The sequence below is a fragment of the Giraffa tippelskirchi genome, chromosome 6, assembly GCF_054371585.1.
Source record: "Giraffa tippelskirchi isolate mGirTip1 chromosome 6, T2T-mGirTip1v1.2.pri, whole genome shotgun sequence".
Taxonomy (NCBI): domain Eukaryota; kingdom Metazoa; phylum Chordata; class Mammalia; order Artiodactyla; family Giraffidae; genus Giraffa; species Giraffa tippelskirchi.
Genome location: NC_137280.1, coordinates 70,748,803 through 70,773,640, shown reverse-complemented (window position 1 = coordinate 70,773,640; position 24,838 = coordinate 70,748,803).

Below are 24,838 nucleotides of genomic sequence, written 5' to 3'. Positions count from 1 at the left end.
GAGGCTCAGAGAAGTGAGGAGGCTGCCCAAAGTCACAGAGCAAATGTCAGAAGAACTCAGATCCCACCTCTGTTCTTACAATCACCACTCAATTCATCTCAGTTCTCTGCTGCCCTCAAGTCCACAGTCACTCTGCATGACAATGAAGCCATCTTTAGAGTCTGATTTCTCTCTGGAAGTAGTAATGGTGATGGATTCCTGTGACATAGCTCCTGGATTTCCCCACAATCTCTGCTTTTATCCTGGAAAAGATTTCTACAAAGCCTCCTTCAATTGCTGAAGAAATTGGCTTCTTAACTCACTATTAATTACTCAGAAGAACCCTGGCCTATTACAGAGTATCAACACCAGACGGAGTCTCTCTGTTAATGTATTCATTCCTTCATTCTGCATTCTGGCTGATGGACCCTCTTGGCATTATAAATCCAGAGCAAGTAATTAACAAGCACACTTTGAACCCAATTCTCTTTCTTTTTTTCTTCCTAACTACCTCTGCTTTCTTTGATTTGGTTCATTCTCTTAATTAACTTATGTGCCTGCCAGACTTGTTTCCTCGTGTCTGTGTAAATTGGGGAGCTTTGGAAGCGTGAGAGTGAAGCTGACTTTATGGCCAAGGGGCAAAAAAGGTCATGGCCACCACCGCCACTGCAGCAGCGTGAACTCCAAGAAAGAGCAATTAACAGCAACCTCCACTATAACAAACTCACTGCTCACTAAACAATCACCACATCCTTTACTTCTCATCCTCATCATCCTCTTGTGAGAAAGGTACCAAGGCCATGCCCACTACAGAGATGGGTGTGCATGTGTGCGTGCTAAGTCGCTTCAGTTGTGTTCAACTCTTTGTGACCCTATGGATCGTAGCCCACCAGGCTCCTCTGTCCATGGGGTTCTCCAGACAAGAATACTGGAGCGGGTTGTCGTGCCCTCCTCCAAGGAATCTTCCTGACCCCATAATAGAACCCACGTCTATTATGTCTCTTGCATCGGCAGGTGGGCTTTTTACCACTAAAGCCACCTGGGAAGCAGATGGGCTATTAGCCTCAAAGAAGGTAAGAGGTCTTCCCAAGCTCTTAGAGCTAGGAAGTAACTTCAAAACTGTCGTCTGTCCTACCAAGATGTTCTTATAGGGATGGTCTAAAAGTTGGGTGGACAGCAGTCCAGTATTGAGTGTCCAGTGAGGCCTAATCACGGGTGGCCCTGAAAACAAGAGGGATGAATAAAACTCAGAGGGCAGATAGAGAATTAGATACAGAGGAGCTGGGCTCTTCTCCAAGTCCATCAATTCTGGTTGACCAACCTCTCTGTAACTGACCTCACACAGGGCTTGGTGGTATAGAAGCTGGGATGCAGAAAAGTGACCAGCAAGCAATTGGCAGTTTTTCCAGATTCCAGACAACTAAGTAAATCCCAAGTGAAAATGTCAGATCCAGTGGAAGACTAGAGAAACTCAAAACACTCAAAGCAGGAGCCAGGTCATATGGTGGGGATTCGGGAAAAGTGTCTAGATACCCTCGGGGTAAGTCAGCCATCGGGCCCATAGTCGAAGAGGTAGTCAAGCTTCTGGATGGAAGGCAGACACTGCAGGACAGAGGCTCAGACCACAGTCTTTAGGGTCAGTCACTTCTGAGCCTAACCTTGATTGTACTGCTGTGTTCCTGCACTGTTTCCTTAACTCACGTAACATGTCTGAGTTCTGGTTCTCTTCTCTGTAAAAGTTGAAAGATGGAACCAATCTCATGATGGGAGATGGGCTATGACAAAGTGAGTTAGTATGTTTAGAGAGCTGACCATGGTACCTGCCACATGGTCAGCAGCATTAAGGTGGTTTCTGCTTTGATCAGAGCTCATTCTAAGACTGGATGGAGCTGGACTTGGACTTGATGGGTGCACGATTTATCACTGTGCATGTGTGTTCAGTTGTGTCCTGATTTTTTGCGAGCCCATGGACTGTAGCCTGGCAGGCACCTCTGTCCATGGGGTTTTCCTGGCAAGAATACTGGAGTGGGTTGCCATTTCCTCCTCCAGGGGATGTTCCTGACCCAGGGTTTGAACTCACGTCTCTTGCTTGGCAGGCAGATTCTTTACCGCTGCACCACCGGGGAAGCCCGCATTTATCACCCATGTGAGTAATGATTCTCTGCCAAGGCTGACGCATGAAGGCTTACTCATTCCTTATCTGTCTCCTCCATTACTTGCTGCAACGATGCTTATATCAAGAGCCTAAGAAAGAACATATTACTTGATCATTTAATTTACTTTCCTGGATACATTTAAATGATCTATATAAGGCTTTTTAATATAAAGGAATGAATCAACTTATAAAGCCATTTATACCCCCAATGGCCCTAAACATTGATTATCCTCAATAGCATTTGATAGTCCTGAGTCTGGACTCCAGATAGGATAGCTCATGAAGGAGAGACATAAACCTCCTTACGTCCACAAGGAAGGTCCGAACACACTCGTGCAGACAGCACTCATTAACCCAGCTGGTTAGAGCTGCAGTGACCTTGGTATTAATCTGACCCCCAAACAGAGGCTGCTAGGGGATCACCCAGGCCACGGATCTGGTTAATGTTAAGAATCAGGATCTCAGCTCTTTCCTCTGTCCTGAGCTCCAGTCCTCCATGGGGAATGTTTCAAAAATGACTGTTGGCATACATTGACATGAATCAGCCATGGGTTTACATGTATGGCAAAAACTATTACAATATTGTAAAGTAATTAGCCCCCAACTAAAATAAATAAATTTATAAAAAAAAAAAAAAAGCAAAAAAAAAAAAAAAAGAAAATTGATAGAAGGACAAACAGACAATTCATGAAAGAGACACTAAAGTCTAATAAATAAAGAAATATATATTTAGACTTAAAAAAAAAAAATGACTGTTGGAAGAAAGAAAAGTAAGAGGACCACAGAGCCAGAATAGAATAGAATATTCTATCCAGACTAGCCAGAGGATCTTATCCTCTCCAGGATAAGATCATGGAGTTACATCCTTTAACCCCTTGGTGAGAAGGCTGCTGGAATGTGGGTAACAAATCTCATGGAGCCAGGGCTCCTCTTCCTGGACATAAAATTTCCTGAGTGAGGAAGGGGCTGTATATCCTGATGCTTCTGAGAGGGGCTTGGAATTAGCCCAGATGAACGTTAAAGTGCCTTCCCAAGGTCTGCTGAGCTAAATACATGGGCTTCCCAGGTGGCGTTAGTTGTAAAGAACCTGCCTGTGAATGCAGGAGACATAAGAGACTTGGGTTCGATCCCTGGGTTAGGAAGATCCCCTGGAGGAGGGCATGGCAAACCACTCCAGTGTCTTGCCTGGAGAATCCCATGGACAGAGGAGCCTGGCAGGCTATAGGATTGTAAAGAGTTGGACATGACTGAAGCGACTTAGCATGCATAACTAAGCACTTTCCTCTCTCATGCACCCATTTTCCTCTGCCTCCGGAGCCACAAGGACACAGGAGGGAGGCATCAACCCTCCTGTTTCTACACCTTCGCTGAGAATTGCTTCTCCTTGTGCTTGTGGCCAACAGTTTTCCACTGAAGCAGATGGAAAATAGAGCAGTAATCCCAGGCTGAGGTTGAGGCCACAGACTTCATTTGTGGGTGTTATCTAATATGTGGTCAAATCTCAGCTGATCAGAAAGCTTGAGCAGGAGATGGTATTGAGCTAGAATTGTTCCATAGAGTGATTATCGATTATGCCTCTAATAGCACTGCAGCACATTGACCGTGAATCCAATTAGACGTAATTATACGCTTTACATGAACGTGTCCAATTGAAAGGGTTGGAATTTGCAGAGACTCCAGCAATTCTTACATGATCATGGAATATGCCTAAAGAGAGGGGAGTTACTGAGATTTGCCCAGGGAAGTATTAGACTCTGCAAAGCTCTGTTGGCAGGAAGTGTTTGTTGTTAACAGATGTCAGAATCCAAGAAACCTCAGGAGGATGGCAAGCGGCTAAGTCCAGTAGACAGACAGATGCCAGTCACTGCAATCATCATCATCATCATCTCGACAACAGCTATTATTTTATTAGGTACTTTCTATGTTCCAGACACTGAGCTGAGCATTTTACAGATAGCATCTGATTCAACGCTCTTGGACAAAAGCTGGCAAACTACAGCCCAAGGGCTCGATCCAGCCTGCCCTGTTTTTGTAAATAAATTTTATGAGCACACAGCGGTGGCCTTTTATTTGCATATGATCCATGGTGCATTTCACCATGTGGTCAGAATTTGAATTTGTCCCAAACCATCCCATTTAGGAGAGAGCTATTGTACCTAGCATGCCCCTGCCATGTTGCCAATTCTGCCTTCCAGACTTCACTTTTCCTCCCTCCAAGCAGGAGTTCTCAGCACGCTTCATGACAAAGATTTCGATGACTGTGTTTCTGACAAACTGTGGAACAAAGAAACTACTCTGTTCAATTGAACCCATTTTCCCTCGAGATAATTCTTAAGTGTACAAGTCACTGGAAGTTAAAAGCTAAGCCTTTTGGGGGATCATGTAATAACAGACAAAACTCAACTGCTCGACTACAGATAAATAAAATTAGTTAGATCCCGTTGATGGAATGGAAAGCAACAAATCAGAGGCAACATTGCTGTCTAGTGTTTATGATGCAATGCTAAGCGGAAAGGGAAGAATAGAAAAGTGAGTCTCTATAATAAATTCAGTCGTCAACAGTGATTCCACTGTGATGCCAGGAACATCATCTGCAGTGATGTTCTCCATCTTCAGGGGTTCCCTGGTGGTTCATTTAAGGCAAAATACCAGTGAGGGCTGACTATATTGTTGGCTTCCCTGGTGGCTCTGTGGTCAAGAAACCACCTGCCGATGCAGGAGACACAGGTTCATTCCCTGGGTGAGGAAGATCCCTGTCTTGGGAAGATTCCCCTGGAGAAGGAAATGGCAATCCACTCCATTATTCTTGCCTGGGAAATCCCATGAGCAGAAAAGCCTTCTAGACTACAATGCATGGGGTCACAAAGAGTTGGGCACAACTGAGTAGGCAAGCACAGCCAATAAGGAGGATATTGATGGGAGATAAAGTCAGAGAGAAGAGCAAGGCCCCAATGTAAGGCTGCGTTGCCATGCCCCTTAAGGCCTTGAGATTATTCTGAAAACTCTTAAGGCAATGTCTCTAATTGCCTGGGGAGAATGGCAGTAGGGGAGCAAAATAAAAATGCAAAAATGACACAGCTGTGATGAGATAGGAACACAAAATTAAACTACTTTGGGGACTTCCCTGGCAGTCCAGTGGTTACGCCTTCTCCTTCCAATGCAGTGGATGCGAGTTCAATCCCTGGTCAGGGAGCTAAGATGCCACATGATTTGAGGCCTTAAAACCAAAACAGGAAATATAAGCAATATTGAAACAAATTCAATAAAGGCTTTAAAAATAGTCCACATCAAAAAATAATAATAATAATAATCTTAAAAAATATTAAACTACTTTGATTTATTTTGGGTTAGACTTTTTAAAATATTGTCTCTATTTGAATTCTCTTCATGTTTCCTATGTATTATAGCTGTTAAAAAATAATAATTCAATTACTCCCAGTCAAATAAAACATAAAAAGAAAATGCATGAGGCCATCACCTAGACTGGATAAGTACCATCCAGAGAGATTTTCTTTGCTGAAGGAAGCTCCGGCCCCAAGGCTGTAGCTCCTCTCTCCACTCACCTGCCCTGCTCCAAGGTTCTGGTTCCTGCCCGGAGCTCCTCTCGGCTCCAGATTGTACCCAATGAACAACTTTCGCCATTGATTAAACGCTGCCGCTCGCCCTGAGCCATTAATCAATTTCACCAGCTGTTTACAGCTTTATTTACTACAAAGGAAGCAAGGTAATCCCTGTAAACTCAATAGATCTAAATTAACTTCGTGTTCAGGAGCCAGCTTAGAAAGAATTATTGCTCCCTGACCCAGGGGGACAGAGAAGAAGAATGAACACAGGAGCCTGTGACAGAGGGTGACAGAGGCTGCAACTCGCTCCCTGGTGTCCAGAGGGGTCACATCACAGAGGGCACTTGCTGGTTGAGTCTCTATTAACCAGGTCGTTGAGCCGAGAGTCCAGCTAAAGCCCTTGCTTGTTTTGGATCAACATTTCCTGCCATTCATCCTGTGTCTTTCATTCTTTCTCCCCACTCCTCAGCCTTGAATTGCCTTCCATCCCTTTGATTCTATAGGAAGCATTCCTCTGCCATGATAACAGTTTTCTCCACATTCTTTCATTTGTGAATAATCATGATAATCTTTGATTTGTTTATATCTCTTTCATGAAACTATATTCAGTCCAAATTGACTAGGCAACAGCTGAATGCCTGGGGAAGAAACTAATATTTATATGCCAGGAATGAGTCATATAAATGCTTTTATGTCACTGGATTTTTTTTTTGTCTGCTAGAACAACCCTGTAAGATAAACATTAATGTTCTTGTTTTAAAGATAAGAATACTAAGGCTCAAAGAAATGAAATACTTTGCCTAACATAACAAAAATGCCTAGTGGATGGCCCTGCTGGGCTTCACCCTGATTTCCCAATACAGTAAGTCCCCTACATACGAATGAGTTACTATTTGAGAATGCGTTCATGAGTCCAATTTGTTCTTAAATTCAACAAAGTTAGCCTAGGCACTCAACTAACACAGTCAGCTATATATTACTGTATTGTAATAGGTTTATAATACTTTTCATGCAAATGATACATGAAAACTAACACAAAGAATAAACATTTTTAATGTTTAACATTTTTAATCTTATAGTACAGCACCCTGAAAAGTAGAGTGGTGGTTTAGTCACTAAGTCATGTCCGACTCTTTTGCCATCCCATGGACTGTAGCCAACCAACCTCTTCTGTCCATGGGATTCTCCAGGCAAGAATACTGGAGTGGGTTACCATTTCCTTCTCCAGAGGATCTTCCCAACCCAGGGATTGAAACTGAGTCTTCTGCATTGCAGGCAGCTTCTTTACCATCTGAGCCACCAGGGAAGCTCTAAAAGTATAGTAATAGAGTACCATAGCTGGCATACAGGGGCTGACATCAATGAACAGACAAGAAGAGTTACTAACTGTAGGAGAGAGAGGAGGTGGGAGATGGTAGAGCTGAAGGATCATCAGCAGTAGGAGACAGAGGGCAAGCTGCAATTTCACTCATGCCTGATGTAATGGGACATGCAAACCCATGTTCGCATCTTTGAAAGTTCACAACCTGAAGGTTCATATGTAGGGGACTCACTGTACGTGCTTCTCCTTGGTCATCCTTCTAGGTCAGAGCACCCGGTGGTTAGCACTGTAGGGTCAACTCACTTCCAAGTATACAGAGAAGGTGAGGAAAAGGAGATCCAGGGTGACTTGGGGTTGATTACCCCCTTTTGCTATTTTGCCTGACTCCCACCCAGAGCCCTTGCTTGTAGGACCTCTTAACCGCCCACTTCTCTCAGCCTATCCTTTTTCCGACTCTCTCTCACCTCTTCCAAACACCCACCATCACTACTGTACAGTCTAGACTTTTAAATCTCAAAAGGCTTGTGATATCACCACCAGGCAACCTGCCTTTACCTAGGCTCTTTCTTTTAAAATGCTGTGGCCTCCTTGCTTCCCTGGCAAGGTCCTGCAAAGCTTCCAAACCTATCTCTGCCACTGCCTTGAAAATGAACCTCAGCTCTCCAACCCTTTCCTGCCCTCAGAAGGGTTGAGGATCCCAGATCTGAGCACCTCACACCAGCACACCTATCACTCTGTTGCATTTATCCTTGGGTCTCTGTTCCTCAAAGATGTGACTGGCATGGAATTTGTGTCAGCCACTCCACTTTTCAGGTGGCACTAATGGTAAAGAGCCTGACTGCCAATGCAGAAGATGGAAGAGAGGTGGATTCCATCTGTGGGTCAGGGAAGATCCCCTGAGGAGGACATGGCAACCCACTCCAGTATTCTTGCTTGGAGAATCTCATGGACAGAGGAGCCTGGTGGGCTACAGTCCAGGGGGTCACACAGAGTCGGACATGACTGAAGTGACTTAGCACACACTCACACTTCACTGAAGGGCACAAAAGCAAGGAAGAAGGCTCTGCCCTTCAAATGCCCTATGGAGACAGGCCTTAAATACAGGCAGAGCCCCGAGACAGACAAACAAGCACATGAGTTTGCATCATCACAAAATTATTATCTTTTCCAAAGATGACAACCTCATCTTTTTCAAAGTGTCATGACATCAGACAAAACAGCAACAGGGGGTTATTTATCCCAAGTCCCTGTGGTTCTCCCTTCTCTCGCCTTCCATGCATACTTTTGTTCCTGGCAAGCTAAACAGGAGCAGATGGATGACATAGCACCCTTTGCTTCCTCCAGAGTCTGTATCCAGTGTAAACTCCAGTCACAGTGTAATTGCATGCACTTGCTGTCTTCACACCCTTCCCACCCTGAGCTAAAAACGTTCACGTCCGTCTTCCTCAGTGGAATCATCATGACCCGCCATCAGCCTCTGAGCTCAGAGGTTCCCTGTGCTAAGAGATTTCTCATGTCCTGTCAGCTGCACTAACCTATGAGCCAGCCTGCCAGGGCTCACCACGATGCCCCGCCCTTTCACACAGATGCTGCTGAAATTTTCCAGAGTCCAGGTGTGTGAAGCACCCTGGGTACAATTTACAAGCAACAGACAGCAGCCCTGGCATCTCTTGATCCAGACAAAAGACAGTAATTATGACTCGTCAAAAAGAGTTTTAACTGGTGCTCAGGACTCTGCTCTTCAGTTTTTTAGGTTGTTTTTGTTACTCATGCCTCTTGAGTATTCTGCAAATAGGAGACTCATAATAAACAGATACAGAGAGAGTGTTTGGTTTATCAACATGCTGGTAAAAATGAAAAACTATGAAGTCAGCTAGAGCAGGGTACAGCTCCAAGCTCAGCTATTTTCTAAACACTTGATTCGGGAAGTTACTTAACCTCTTTCAAACTCAGTTTTCCTTTAAAAAGAGTTGTCATATGACCCAGTAATCCCACTTCTGGACATATATCTGGACACAACTGTAATTCAAAAAGATGCATGCACCCCTATGGTCATGGCGGCATTAATCACAACCCAAATGTCCCTCAACAGGTGAACGGGTAAAGAAGATGCAGTGTGTGTGTGTATATACCGCAATGGACTGCCTTTCAGTCATAAGAAAGAATGAAACAATGGCATTTGCAGCAACATGGATGAACCTAGAGATAATCATACAAAGTGAAGTAAGTCAGAAAGACAAGTGCTATATGACATCACTCACATGTGGAATCTAAAATATGACACAAATGAACTTATCTATGGAACAGTAACAGACATAGAGAACAGAATTGTGGTTGACAAGGGTGGCAGAGGAAGGATGGGTTGAGAGTTTGGCATGAGCAGATGCAAACTATCATACACAGAATGGATAAACAACAAGGCCTCACTGTATAGTACAGGGAACTGTATTCAATATCCAGTGATAAATTAGAATAGAAAAGAATATGAGGAAGAATATATATATATATATATAACTGAATTACTTTCTGTATGGCAGAAATTAACAGAATATTATAAATTATACTTCAGTAAAATAAATTTTTAAAAAGAAAGAAATTCAGTTTTCCTGCTCTGTTAAGTAGAGACAGAGTATCTTCCTCACTGAGCTCTTTCAGTGATTAAATGAGGTTAAAAAAAAAAAGGTGCTCAAATAAAGTTCCCTTCCTGAATTAAGACCTCAGTAACTAAAACAACTCATGGGCTTGTCAGAAAGGTTGAGTGAGCAAAGGAACACGAAGTGCCTGGAATGGCTGAGCAGCAGCTAATTCCTCTTCCTTGGCCCCCTCCCCAGTGATCTCCTTTTAGGGGCTAGGGGGTGGTGAAAAAGCTACTTTTCCAATAAGAACCTTCTAGGCAATTTAGCAACCAGTGGGTGGTGGTGGTTTAGTTGCTAAATCGTGTCCAACTCTTGTGACCCCATGGACTGTAGCCTGCTAGGCTCCTCTTTCTATGAGATTTCCCAGGCAAAAATACTGGAGTGGGTTCCCATTTTCTTCTCGAGGGGATCTTCCTGACCTAGGGATCCAATTCAGGTCTTTTGCATTGCAGGCAGATCCTTTACCATTGAGCCACCTGGGAAGCCCTTAGCAATCAGAATCAGGAGACAAAAGCATTCCTAATCATCAGCCTAGCAATAAAATTAGAAGACATCTATTCTAGGAAATATCCCCACTCCCCAAATAAGACAAGCTATGTGCTAGAGTTGTTCAATATCAGTGCAAAAATTCTTAGAGGAGCATAATATCTAACAGAGAATCGTTTGTTAAAGTCAGTGGCATGATAGGTAGGCATTAGGATATGTTCTTATAAGTATGCTATAGACCCATGAAAAAATTACAACGTTGAGTCCCCAAAGTGAGACGGAAAATTGTATACAGTCTGATTGCAAGAGTGTAAAATTATATAGGCATCTGGACAAGCCAAGAAATGAACCTGCAAGAATGAAAATCATCATTTTAGGGTAATGAGATGGAGGGTGATTTGAGGTCTATTTTTCCTCCTCTTTCTCTTCTGTGGTGACACTGACTTTACTGCGGAGAAAGGGAAAGAAAAATAAGCACCTTCCGCTACTCAAGCTTTGACCTCAGCTTCAGCTAAAGTGCTCTGGCCCCTTTGCTTCTCTTGCAGGAAGACGGGGCCTGAGTGCCAGGTGATGATAACAGTAATCGGAATTTTTCTGGGCATAATAACCCCTTTTTGAGACAAACTCTCTTTCTTTAAACAAGACACAACAATCCTCTAAAGATAATGGTACTCCCTCACTCTCCTCTTTGTCACCTCCGGGACATTTCTGTCACCAAAGTAATCGTTTTAAAGCACATGTCTCATCACTTCACTCTCCAGCCACGAGACACTCAGCTTGTGTCAGAATCTTCTGATAAAGCCCAGAAGCTCTCAACAACTTTACTCCAGCCGTCCCCCTCTGTCTAGTCCTCAATCACATCCGGGCTCTCCCCCCCAGACCTTTGCCCATGACCATCCTTCTACCCCGAATTCTCTCCCTCACATCTCTTCTTTCGAATCTCATCTTAGAAGAATTCCTGGGACTTCCCTGGCTGCCCAGTGGTTAAGACTTTACCTTTCAGTGCAGGGGCTGCAGTTTTGATCCCTAGTTGGGGAGCTAGGATCTTACATGCTTCCAAGCCAACAAGTCAAAACAGAAGCAATATTGTAACAAATTCAACAAGGACTTAGAAAAAAAAAATGGTCCAGGGCCTCCCTGATGGCTCAGTGGTAAAGAATCTGGCTGCCAATGAAGGAGACAAGGGATGCATCCCTGATGCAGGAAGATCCCACATGCTGTGAGACAACTGAGCCCACGAGCCCAACCATTGAGCCTGTGCTCTGGAACCTGGGAGCTGCAACTATTGAAGCCTGTGTGCCCTAGAGCCCATGCTCTGCAACAAGAGAAGCCACCACGATGACAAGCCCATGCACTGAGACTCACTCACTAGAGAGTGAGTTGCCCCCACCCACTGCAACTAGAGAAGAGCTTGAAGACCCAGCCTTGTGCTGTGTGCTGTTCTAAGTCACTTCAGTCATGTCCAACCCTTTGCAACCCTATGGACTATAGCCTGCCAGGCTCCTCTGTCCATGAGATTCTCCAGGCAAGAATACTGGAATGGGTTGCCATTTCCTTCTTCAGGGGATCTTCCCAACCCAGGGATCGAACATGTGTCTCTTATGTTGGGTTTTTTACCACTAGTGCCATCTGGGAAGACTGAAGATCCAACACAGCCATAAATAAATAAGTAAATAAAAATTTTTAAAAATGGTCCACATTAAAAAAAAAAAACTTAAAAAATAAAGTGAATTCCTGACATCTTGGTATGCCCTCTCTTGCCCAAAACAAATACACAAGCCTGAGCGTGAACCCACACTTGTGGTCTAAATGCTCCTGCTGTCATTTTATTTAGGGTACCTAATGCACACACGACAATGTGCTGGGTGATAGAGTGATATTTTCTGAGGAAACAGAGGCTTAGAGCAGAGAGGAGCTGGTCTTAAATCGCTGAGCCAGGAAGGAGGAGATGCGGGATGCAGAGCTCCGAGGCTGAGCCCTTTGTAGTCCAGCCCAAACCCATTCAAGGTCACCAGGAGCCTGAACAAAAGCTCTTCCTTTTCTCTCCCTGTCAGGTCTGATCAGTTCTATCGTAGTAGTTGGCTTTGGGGAAAGATACAACTCACTATGTAAAAAAATTTGGGCTTCCCTGAAAGCTCAGTTGGCAAAGAATCCACCTGAAACGCAGGAGACCCCGGTATGATTCCTGGGTTGGGAAGATTCGCTGGAGAAGGGATAGGCTACCCACTACAGTATTCTGGCCTGGAGAATTCCATGGACTCTATAGTCCATGGAGTCGAAAAGAGTCGGACACTACTGAATGACTTTCACTTTCACGTAAAATAAGTTCAGAGAAGTTGCTCCTGCCTTCAAGGAGACATACAATCTTTTGTTTTCAAGACTATCTTACTCAGAATATTTCATTCCATCCTCATGACACCTTTGAAGATGGGTAAGGAAATTTCTCAAGTTACCCAGACCGAGACTGGTCTCTGTCATAGAGTTTATGCGACATTAACCATCCAGATTGATTTCAGTTCAGTTCAGTTCAGTCGCTCAGTCATGTCAGACTCTTTGCGACCCCATGAACTGCAGCACGCCAGGCCTCTCTGTCCATCACCAACTCCCGGAGTTTACCCAAACCCATGTCCATCGAGTCAGGGATGCCATCCAACCATGTCATCCTCTGTCGTCCCCTTCTCCTCCTGCCCCCAATCCTTCCCAGCATCAGGGTCTTTTCCAATGAGTCAACTCTTGGCATCAGGTGGCCAAAGTATTGGAGTTTCAGCTTCAACATCAATCCTTCCCATGAACACACAGGACTGATTTCCTTTAGGATGGATTGATTGGATCTCCTTGCAGTCCAAGGGACTCTCAAGAGTCTTCTCCAACACCACAGTTCAAAAGCATCATTCTGCAGTGCTCAGCTTTCTTCACTGTCCAACTCTCACATCCATACACGACCACTGGAAAAACCATAGCCTTGACTAGACGGACTTTTGTTGGCAAAGTAACGTCTCTGCTTTTAAATATGCTATCTAGGTTGGCCATACCCTTCCTTCCAAGGAGTAAGTGTCTTTTAATTTCATGGCTGCAATCACCATCAGCAGTGATTTTGGAGCCCCAAAAAATAAAGTCTGACACTGTTTCCCCATCTATTTCCCATGAACTGATGGGACCAGATGCCATGATCTTAGTTTTCTGAATGTTGAGCTTTAGCCAAATTTTTCACTCTCCTTTTTCACGTTCATCAAGAGGTTCTTTAGTTCTTCTTCACTTTCTCCCATAAGGGTGGTGTCATCTGCATATCTGAGGTTATTGATATTTCTCCCGGCAATCTTGATTCCAGCTTGTGTTTCTTCTAGCCCAGTGTTTCTCATGATGTACTCTGCATATAAGTTAAATAAGCAGGGTGACAATATACAATCTTGATGTATTCCTTTTCCTATTTGGAACCAGTCTGTTGTTCCATGTCCAGTTCTAACTGTTGCTTCCTGGCCTGCATACAGATTTATCAAGAAGCAGGTCAGATGGTCTGGTATTCCCATCTCTTTCAGAATTTTCCACAGTTTATTGTGACCCACACAGTCAAAGGCTTTGGCATAGTCAATAAAGCAGAAATAGATGTTTTTCTGGAACTCTCTTGCTTTTTCGATGATCCATCGGATGTTGGCAATTTGACCTCTGGTTCCTCTGCCTTTTCTAAAACCAGCTTGAACATCTGGAAGTTCACAGTTCATGTACTGCTGAAGCCTGGCTTGGAGAATTTTGAGCACTACTTTACTAGCATGTGAGATGAGTGCAATTTTGCGGTAGTTTGAGCATTCTTTGGCATTGCCTTTCTTTGGGATTGGGATGAAAACTGACCTTTTCCAGCTCTGTGGCCACTGCTGAGTTTTCCAAATTTGCTGGCATATTGAGTGCAGCACTTTCACAGCATCATCTTTCAGTATTTGAAATAGCTCAACTGGAATTCCATCACCTCCACTAGCTTTGTTCCTAGTGATGCTTTCTAAGGCCCACTTGACTTCACATTCCAGGATGTCTGGCTCTAGGTGAGTGATCACACCATCGTGATTATCTGGGTCGTGAAGATCTTTTTTGTACAGTTCTTCTGTGTATTCTTGCCACCTCTTCTTATTTAAAGATATTTTTGATTTACAGTCACAAGTCCAGTAATTCCCTACAGACATGTGTGCCTTCCTGACCAGGCTGTGAGATTCCAGAATTACAAGCAGACTCCATTCTGGGCTTTCCTGGTGTTTCAGATGGTAAATAATCTGCCTGCAATGAGAGAGACCCAGGTTCAATCCCTGGGCTGGGAAGATTCCCTGGAGAAGAAAATGGCTATGCACCACAGTATTCTTCAGTATTCTTGCCTGGAGAATTCCACAGAAAGAGGAGCCTGGTGGGCTATAGTCCATGTGGTCATGATGAGCTGGACATTACTGAGCGACTAATACAACTTAATTCTGGTAACTGCAGTGGGTAGAATAATGTTTGGTTTGTTTTGGTTGTACAATAAAAAACATGTGACAAACATATAAGTGAATTAAACAATAAATAAATGAATATATGGAACCAAAACACTCTCAGTTATTTCAAAAAAATCACCAAATTTTAGCAAAAGATGTGCATCTACTCCAGTGAGTCTTAAACTTGGAGTCTCTTAGGCACCCCTAAGAAAAATGGGGCAAGAAAATGCAAATTTTAATAATGAATTTTTTCACTTGAGGTAGTTGATACAGATGCAAATGCTATGGCTGGACTCTTAGTTATTCATATACAGGACAGAGGCATCACTTTCAGCTTCTCGTAAATGTTCATCTAAATAAAAACACAGAATTTGAAAGTTCTCACAGGACACTCACCTACTCCAAGAATATGCTCCCCGGTCTCGTAGATCCGTGAATCCCAGGGCATGAAACACTTGGGTGCCACCACCTTCGGCTCACAGAGGAACAGACCCTAAACGTGAACGGCTTTCCCAATGTCGCTACTCCTTTAATGGCAGAGCAAATTCTAGAGGGCAGATGTTGGGGCTCCTAGCACAGTGCTCTATTCCAACAAACTGAATGACCAGCAATTGGTCCGACAGTTGGTTAATGGAATGTTGTCTGTGGCATCAAATTAAGTGGTACAAATACTATATTTGGAGAACAAACCGATAAACAGAGCCTCATGACCACTGGCTCCCGATTGGCTGGCTCCTGTTCCCAGGCTCCACCAAGGTCATTGGCAAAACCCAATGCAGAGAAAAGAGACCCAGTGCTCTTACTCGCCAGGCTTTGTGGAATCACTGCTGAAACTCGTTACATGATTTAAGTGCAAGGACTTCAGAGTTTTCAGTTCCCCTGAAGCATTGTGGTTTTTCTCTGTTTGTGAGGGAAAAATGAAGAGTAAGCAAAATTAGTACACTATTTTCTATCCAATACATTTAGAATCATTATGTTGATCAGTGGAGGCTGAAATACACTTTAGTCTCCTAGTGCATTTTCAGGATTTCGCTGATACATAATGACACGGATTCAGGCTCAGAACAACAAAATTCAGGGCTGAGATTAATTGGGCAAATGTTTTGCTGTTTGACAGAAAAAGCAGACAATTTGATTCCCAAGTTTCAGTAAGAGAAAGGCACAACAATGAGAGAATGGAAAATCCCAGTGTGTGCATGGTTTTTTTCCTTCTGATATTTTTTCACAGCCCATAGCTAAAAGCAGTAGGTTAATGATCAAAGTCAGCATATATTTTTGCATGATGTGTAAGAATAGAAAGTTATTTGGGCCATAAATGATTAACTAGAAGGGGAAAGCACCAGCACACTCACCCCCTTTCTGTTGGTATTTGCGATGCTCAGGTATTGTGCTGTTTCGAACCTCCCGTGTTCCCTCCTTTGCTGAAAGCTGTCAGGTTGTGCTGTGGTGGCAAAGGCTGCTGGTTCACAAACCGGCCCTCTGATATGTGAAAAGGTGAGCCAGCAGGTAAGTGACAATGTATGGGAGCAGCTGCTTCACCCGTACCCTCCCCAACAGGGTGACAGACTCTCCCTGTTTGCCCGGGACTGTCCAGGATTTTTGCACTGAAAGTCCCATGTCCAGGATAAGCCCTGAGCAAACTGAGCAAACCATGACCTTGACTCCTAATTTTTCACAAGAATCTGCCTGTGGACCACTCTCACCTGAAACAAGCAAGAGGATTCTGGACTATGTCCTACATCTGGACTTGGTTGACTCATTACCAGATGGCTCAGTGGTAAAGAATCTGCCTGCCAATGCAGGAGATGAAGGAGACATGGGTTCCATCCCTGAGTCTGGAAGATCCCCTAGAATAGGAAATGGCAAACCACTCCAGTATTCTTCCCTGGAAAACCCCATGGACAGAGGAGCCTAATGGGCTACAGTCCCTGGGGGTTGAAAAGAGTCAGACATGACTGAGCACATAGCATGCTAGACTCATTACAAAGGCACCAGAGAAGCCAACTACTAGTCGTCTTTTCCTCTGTTCAAATACAATTCTTTATTCAAATCACAATAGAAAAAATTTTAATATATGCAACATAATATGTAGCTAATGATATGTATAAAAACAATATTAAAAATTAAGAGTAGTCATGAATTTTGTCCCTTACTCTATTTTCAATCTCTATTTAACCAAATTTTTGGCTGCCTCTCTACTTTCAGGGATTGCTTATAATTTTCTCTTACTTCCTGTGCTTTTAGATTGAAGAGCTCTGGGCCTCAAGACCAGAGCTGATAGTGGCTGACAGATGTGAGCAGCTTGGGCACAAAAGTCCTTGTGGACATTCTTCCTGCTGTCTTGTCAATTTTCAGCCCGGTTGCTTGAAGCTTTGCCTGGTGTAGATCCCTCTGGAGGTACAGACGTATCTAATGACTGGCATGCTAGCCATGCATACCCGATGACCCCATTGCCTATGCACCTTCACTGGTGTGTCAGAGGGGAGGGAACTTTTCTTCTGGGTCAGAACGCACATGACTGAGGCAAGATAATTTTACAACTGTCATCTCCCTGGTGGCTCAGATGGTAAAGAATCTGCCTGAAATGCAGGAGACTTAGGTTTGATCCCTGGGTCAGGAAGATCCCCTGGAGAAGGGAATAGCTACCCACTCCAGGTTTCTTGCCTGGAGAATCCCATGGATAGAGAAGCCTGGTGATCTACAGTCCATGGGGTCACAAAGAGTAGGACATGACTTAGCAACTAAATAACAAACAACAAACTCTATCCAGCTCTACTATGGGCTGAATTCAATCTAAAACAGGATCAAGAAGTAAGTTTGAAGTGATCCTTTAAGTGTCAGCCTCGCAGGGTACAAAAAAGGCTAGTGAAGCAGGAAGGAACCAAAGGAGAAAGTTCAGCTCACGCTCCTTACAGTGACATTCAAACCAGCTTTTCCTAATTTCCAATAAGTAAAGGATTATTTTAGCAACAATGTTACTAACCCATTTGATTAAGCTCTCCAAATCCTTCCTTGTCCAATTAACATGGCCACATCTTTGCAAAGCCCTCTAATTCCAAGATGCATTCAGATCAATATGCCCTTAAAGAATTCATGAATTTATTTTCTCTAGATTTTTTTTCTCAAAAAAAATAAAAGAATGCAAGTAAGGCAGAACAAACGAAAAGAGGCTTTAGCCCCCTCATGTCTGCATTCAGAATCTATGCTTTGGGACAAAATGGCAAAAGAAATCATATAAAAAAGAGTTACTTAATTAACCTAATTAAGTCCTTCAAGCCTGAGAGAGGCTGATGAAGCAGTGCAGTGAGGCTGGAGTAGGAAGGGGTGTGTTCGAGCCCTGTCTGTCACTTGAGAGCCTGTGACCTTTGACAAGTCACTACATCTCTCTCCATCTCCAACCTCCTCACCTGCTCATGGAAATAGCCATTATTTCACATGTAGTTATGAGTTACAGATTAAAAAGATACACCTGTGTGCCCTCGAGACATTGCAAAATCTATATGAGGATGTATGGATCATTGATGGACAACCAAACCTCAGCAATGGGTGGCGGTTCTGGGAAATCTCAAATTTGTGTCCCAGATATGTGCTGAAAGGAGAAAAGGTCATTACAAAAAATTACTTTGCAACATTTCTTTAAACATTATAAAGAGTATATATCATTAACTTAGGAAGGGTAGCATTACATTCAAGTAGGAGTACATCAAGGCTGTATACTGTCACCTTGCTTATTTAACTCATATGCAGAGTACATCATGAGAAACGCTGGGCTGGAGGAAACACAAGCTTGAATCAAGATTGCAAGGAGAAATATCAATAACCTCAGATATGCAGATGACACCACCCTTATGGCAGAAAGTGAAGAAGAACTAAAAAGCCTCTTGATGAACGTGAAAAAGGAGAGTGAAAAAGTTGGCTTAAAGCTCAACATTCAGAAAACGAAGATCAAGGCATCTGGTCCCATCACTTCATGGGAAATAGATGGGGAAAAAGTGGAAACATTGCCACACTTTATTTTTGGAGGCTCCAAAATCACTGCTGATGGTGATTGCAGCCATGAAATTAAAAGATGCTTACTCCTTGGAAGGAAAATTATGACCAATCTAGACAGCATATTTAAAAGCAGAGACATTACTTTGCCAACAAAGGGCCATCTAGTCAAGGCTATGGTTTTTCCAGTAGTCATGTACAGATGTGAGAGTTGGATGGTGAAGAAAGCTGAGTGCCAAAGAATTGATGCTTTTGAACTGTGGTGTTGGAGAAGACTCTTGAGAGTCCCTTGGACTGCAAGGAGATCCAACCAGTCCATCCTAAAGGAGATCAGTCCTGGGTGTTCATTGGAAGGACTGATATTGAAGCTGAAACTCCAATACTTTGGCCACCTGATGCCAAGAGTTGACTCATTGGAAAAGACCCCAGTGCTGGGAAGGATTGGGGGCAGGAGGAGAAGGGGACGACAGAGGACGAGATGGCTGGATGGCATCACCAACTCGATGGACATGGGTTTGGGTAAACTCTGGGAGCTGGTGATGGACAGGGAGGCCTGGCGTGCTGCGGTTCATGGGGTCACAAAGAGTTGGACATGACTGAGCGACTGAACTGAACTGACTGATTTGCCTTTTTATAAAGCTTTACTGTTTTTGCCTGTTTCTCTGAACAATCCTGGGAGGTAGACAGAGCACACTATTATGTCTTTTTTTTTTTCCCTTCTGAAAGGTTAGAAAATCCAAAGGCTAGGTTGTTAATAGAAGTCAGAATGCATTACAGATAGCTAAGGTCCTAGATAAATACATGAGATGAGGTTCTTCCAGAAAAACTGGTGCTAAAATTGACCTCTGGCAGTCAATGCCACTCTCTTATCTTCCAGATAAAGTAACAAACTCAACCCCTATCTCTGTTCCCATCTGTAAGTTTGACCATCACCATATCCACCTGACTCGATGGCTATGAGAATTTTTTATGAAATTGATTAAGAGTTTCTGGCACAAGCAGATGATAATCTTAAGAGCCACCTGAATCTGACTTTTTATTTTCATGAGAGGATTCTAGACATTTTTCTTAGATATCTCGGACTGAGGACACTTGACGGTGGTCTGCATTTTATTTTATACTTATTTTCCAAGATAGTCCTAGCTTTTGCCCTCCTGTTCATTAGAGGGATGCATATTGTAGTCTCTCATCAGCACAGATATTCTTGTAGTCATGCCAAAAACATCAAATGATAAAGATCCCATGAAGGGATTGTTTGCCACATTCCAAGGATTGTGGTAAGTGTCATATAATCATTATCTCATTTAATTTACACAAATTTGATGTGTTCACTGTCATTTCCATTTTAGATATGGGAAAACTGAGCCCTAAGGGTGGGGTTCATCCATTCAGTCATGCATTCATCCATCCACTGGGCGCCTACACTGTATCAGCACCAGGCTCTTCAGGTGGGTGGGACCTCCCTTCATGGAGATCACACTTCTGCAGTTTATCTTCTTGCCCAACTGCACACTGGTAAGTGGTAGAACTAGGACTAACATTTAGTTCTCAAGACTTTCCTAGCAGTCCAGTGGTTGAGATTCCATGATTGCATTGCAAGGGGGACAGGTTTGATCTCTGGTTGAGAAAAAAATTTCCCACAAGCTGCAAGATGCGGTCAAAAATAAATAAACTAAGATAAAGTTGTCTTTTAAAAATCACATTTAATTCTCTCTGGCTCCAAATACTGTGTTTCTGACCATTGCACCTTATGATTAATTGTTCTCGGTAATGATACAGTACAACAAAAGGTCACTTCCCTATAGACTGTTTCTCCTATAGCAGGCTTCATGGATACTATGAGGTCTGAGCTGATCCTTGAAGGTGGAACAGAGACTACCCAAAATAAGAGGAAAACAGATCTTCATCCCAGGAATATAGGCTGATTGAAAGAACATGGTACTTGAGGCCAAGGTGCAGAACCTGAAGTTGGGGTGGACTTTGGGGCTCCAAGAGGATTGCTGGGTATCCAAGTAGTGATCTATTTCTGTGTAATGGATCACTCCAAAGCTTCAGTTCAGTTCAGTTGCTCAGTCATGTTCGACTCTGCAACCCCATGGACTGCAGCACACCAGGGTTCCCTGTCCATAACCAACTCCTGGAGCTTGCTCAAACTCATGTCCATCAAGTCAGTGATGCCATTCAACTCCAAAGCATAGTGACTTCAAATAATAGCCCATTATTTCTCATAATTTCATGTATGGATCTAGAAAGAAATATTTCTACCATGGCTATAAGTTAACTAAGAGGTGAGCACAGACTAGGTATGGCAACAGACCAACAGATCATTACCTGAAATTGTAAATTGAACTATAACCTGAAAGGTGGGAGGAGAACCAAGGCCAATCCCAGAAGGATATGATCCACTGCCAAGTCTTCAGCAAGAAGAAGTGGACATATTTAGCAGGAGGGTTCATTCATACTGGGATTTTCTGTCTGAAAGAAGGGTCAAGTCAGCAGATTTAACGAAGGCGACCTACCATTTCTAAGAAATCGAATCATCTCCGGGACCCGAATTGCCAGGGTGGCAGACAGTCATGTCTGAATCTGCAGCTCACTATGGAAGGTATCCAGCTTTAGACAAAGTTTCAGCACATGAACCAGGCAGGTTAAAACCCAACATGGAAGCACCGCCGCAATTAATCACTTTGGACGGAAAGCTGGTGACCTGAGGGCCAGTATCCGCAGTACCCGCATTAGAGGAACTTTACAACCCTTGGAAATTCTCCTCCCATGAGGGTCCTGGTGCAGAGCAGATGTTTGCACATCATTTAGCCTGTCAGTGATGAATTAGTTTTTAATGGCATTCTCGTGTACATGTTATAAATCATTAAGTATCCAACAGACTGTCTCCCATCTTCACAGACTTGGTCTGCCGGGGTTCCTAAGCAGTAAAAATTCTCAGTGATGGGAACAAGGCTGCCTCACCCAGCTGAAAACTGTAATCCTCCACTTGCCTTCTCCCTTGTATTTGACAGCTGTCCACAGCCCTTTTCTCTCCTCTCTCTCCTTCCCACCTTCCCCCTCCAACCACACCCCCTGTCACTGCTCAGGGCCCCTGCCCTTTCTTTCTACTTCCTCAGGCTTCTTTCCATGCCTTCCCAGCCCCCCTCACAATTCTCCATCAACGCTTATCTCATTCCTCCCTCCACCCTTTTCTCTACTCCTCTTTTTAGCACCCCAATCTTCCCTCGGCATTAGAAATAAAAGCTGTTTTCTTTCGATAAGCCGGGCAAGAGATTCACATGCCAACACAGTATGATTCTTAACACCAGTAATAAATTCATGGTCAGCCCTTCCTGGAAATGCAGGAAATTAGAGTTGGGTGGAGACAGGGAGAGAGACCAAGAACAAACCTGAGGAAGACGGAACGGGTTCCAAGTCGGTTGAAGAGCACGGGTCAGCATTAACCGTATGTGAGACAGTGCGCCAGTCATGAGAACTAACAGCACAGTATTTATACCAGAGAACTGTTCCTCCCCTGGGAGAAACATTCAGGCCTGTCAGAGACATGGGAGTGATGGGTTGAACCATGGGTGCGGTTTCCTAGGTGGCCTAGTGATAAAGAATCCTCTGCCTGCCAATACAAGAGGTGCAAAAGACACCAATTCGATCCTTGGGTTGGGAAGATTCCCTGGAGTAGGAAATGGCACCCCATCCAGTACTCTTGCCTGCAAAATTCCGTGGGCAGAGGAGCCTGGCAGGTTTTAAGAGTTGAACATGACAGCGACTGGGCACATGGGTGTGCCACTTACTCACCACGTGACTCTGAGAATTTGGGAAATCTAGAGTTGAAGATACTGAACTTATTTGCAAAACAGAAATAGAGACACAGATGCAGAGGATAAATGTATGAATACCAAGGGGGTGGGGGAGGATGGAGAAATTGGTATTGACATATACACACTATGGGTACTATGTATAAAGTAAATAACTAATGAGAGCCTACTTTATAGAACAGGAAGCTCTAGTCAGAGCTCTGTAGTGACCTAAATGGGAAGGAAAATGAAAAAAGAGTAGATATATGTGTATGTATAGTTGATTCACTTTGCTGTACGGTAGAGACTAATATAACATTGTAAAGCAACTATACCCCAATAAAAATTAATTTTAAAAAAAATTGTAGCACAGAGTAGGTATTTCAGAAATAATTTTCCTTTCTCATTTTAGTGTCTACTTGGAGGTTAGGAAAGAGAGGAAGACTAGAGAGAAGATAAGTCAAATTCAAATATTGTTAAAAGCAGACAGTTATTGATGGCACATTTGTTATTGCTCTACGTTAGACATGATTCTGGGTTCAGTGAAGTTTCTATGTACGCATCACTACCATAGGCTTCTATCCCTACCCAACTGAAGCACAAAGCTTTGTTTTGTCATTGTCAAGTTAATCGAATTTTAATCCAAGGCTTTTACTCTTGGAAAAACAGTAGAGCCTTCCTTCACTGAGATGAAGACTCTGACATTTGAGAAACTTAAACTGCCATCCCACCCTGATAGAGTTTCTGCCCATCACCCTCTGTCCTGCCCTGTTTATCACCAAAGCCTACAGGGTAATTCCTACCTGCACCCCAAACCCTTCCAAGATCTCCCTAAGCGTCTCCCTTTCCCTGCCCCTCATCCCGCAGATCCCTGCCAATCCATGTTGCAGTCTGCTCCTAAAATGGCACTGACATTAGTACCAGCTCCTCAGCCTTTTATTCACATGCCTTCATGTTCTTTCTCCACCCAGACCTCAGCATTTGTTAAGCGGCTAATGTGTAGAAACCACGCTACTGCTAAGTTGCTTCAGTTGTGTCCAACTCTGTGCGACCCCATAGACAGCAGCCCACCAGGCTCCGCTGTCCCTGGGATTCTCCAGGCAAGAATACTGGAGTGGGTTACCATTTCCTTCTCCAGTGCATGAAAGGGAAAAGTGAAAGTGAAGTCACTCTGTCGTGTCCGACTCTTAACGACCCCATGGATTGTAGCCTACCAGGCTCCTCCATCCATGGAATTTTCCAGGCAAGAGTACTGGAGTGGGGTGCCATTGCCTTCTCCGAAACCATGCTAAGGGATACACATTTGAATAATGAAAAGAAGCTATTATCTATTGAGATCTCACAGTGGAATGAGCACCTGCTCTTTGTCAGACAGTGTAATAATCACACACACACATGCACGTGCACAAATGTGAAACCATGCTAAGGGATACACATTTGTGCACGTGCATGTGTGTGCGTGATTATTACACAGTCTGACAAAGAGCAGGTGCTCATTCCACTGTGAGATCTCAATAGATAATAGCTTCTTTCATTATTACATTAAGAACCCTGAGTATTTTTCTCCTATAACAAGGGAGTGATCATATATAATTCAATGAGTTACTGTGAAGATCAAATTAGAGAATATATTTATAAAGTTGAAGACATTATTTGCTAAGCTCATGGTGATACCACATTGATATTAGTTTCCTTCCAACTTCCATGAGCCTGGGACTGGTGATTACTCTCTAGGGCTTTAAAATTTAAGTAGAGATCCATATATTTTTTCCTTTTATTTGGCCACAGGGCACACAATATGGGATTTTAGGTTCCCCACCCAGGGATGGAACCTGTGTCCCCTGCAAGGAGCCACAGAGTGTGCTGCTGGATCGCCAGGCAAGTCTTAATACCCAAACATTGACTCCAGTGCTGATTGCTGTTGTTCAGTTGCCCAGTCATGTCTGACTCTTTTTAACCCCATGGACTGCCGCACACCAGGCGTCTTTGTCCCTCACCATCTCCTGAAGTTTGCCCAAGTTCACGTCCATTGCATCAATGATGCTACCCAGCCATCTCATCCTCTGACACCCTCTTCTGTCCTCAATCTTTCCCAGTATCACGGTCTTTTCTAACGAGTCAGTTCTTTGCATCAAGTGGCCAAAGTATTGGAGCTTCAGCTTCAGCATCAGTCCTTCCAATGAATATTCAGGACTGATTTCCTTGAGGATGGACTGGTTGGATCTCCTTGCAGTCCAAGGGAGTCTCAAGAGTCTTCTCCAACACCACAGTTCAAAAGCATCAATTCTTTGGTGGTCAGCTTTCTTTATAATCCAGCTCTCACATTCATACATGACTACTGGAAAAACCATAGCTTTGACTAGACAGGCCTTTGTTGACAATCTCTCTACAAGGGACCCGAGTTCAATTCCTGGTCAGGGAACTAGATCCCACATGCTGCAACTAAGAGTTTGCATC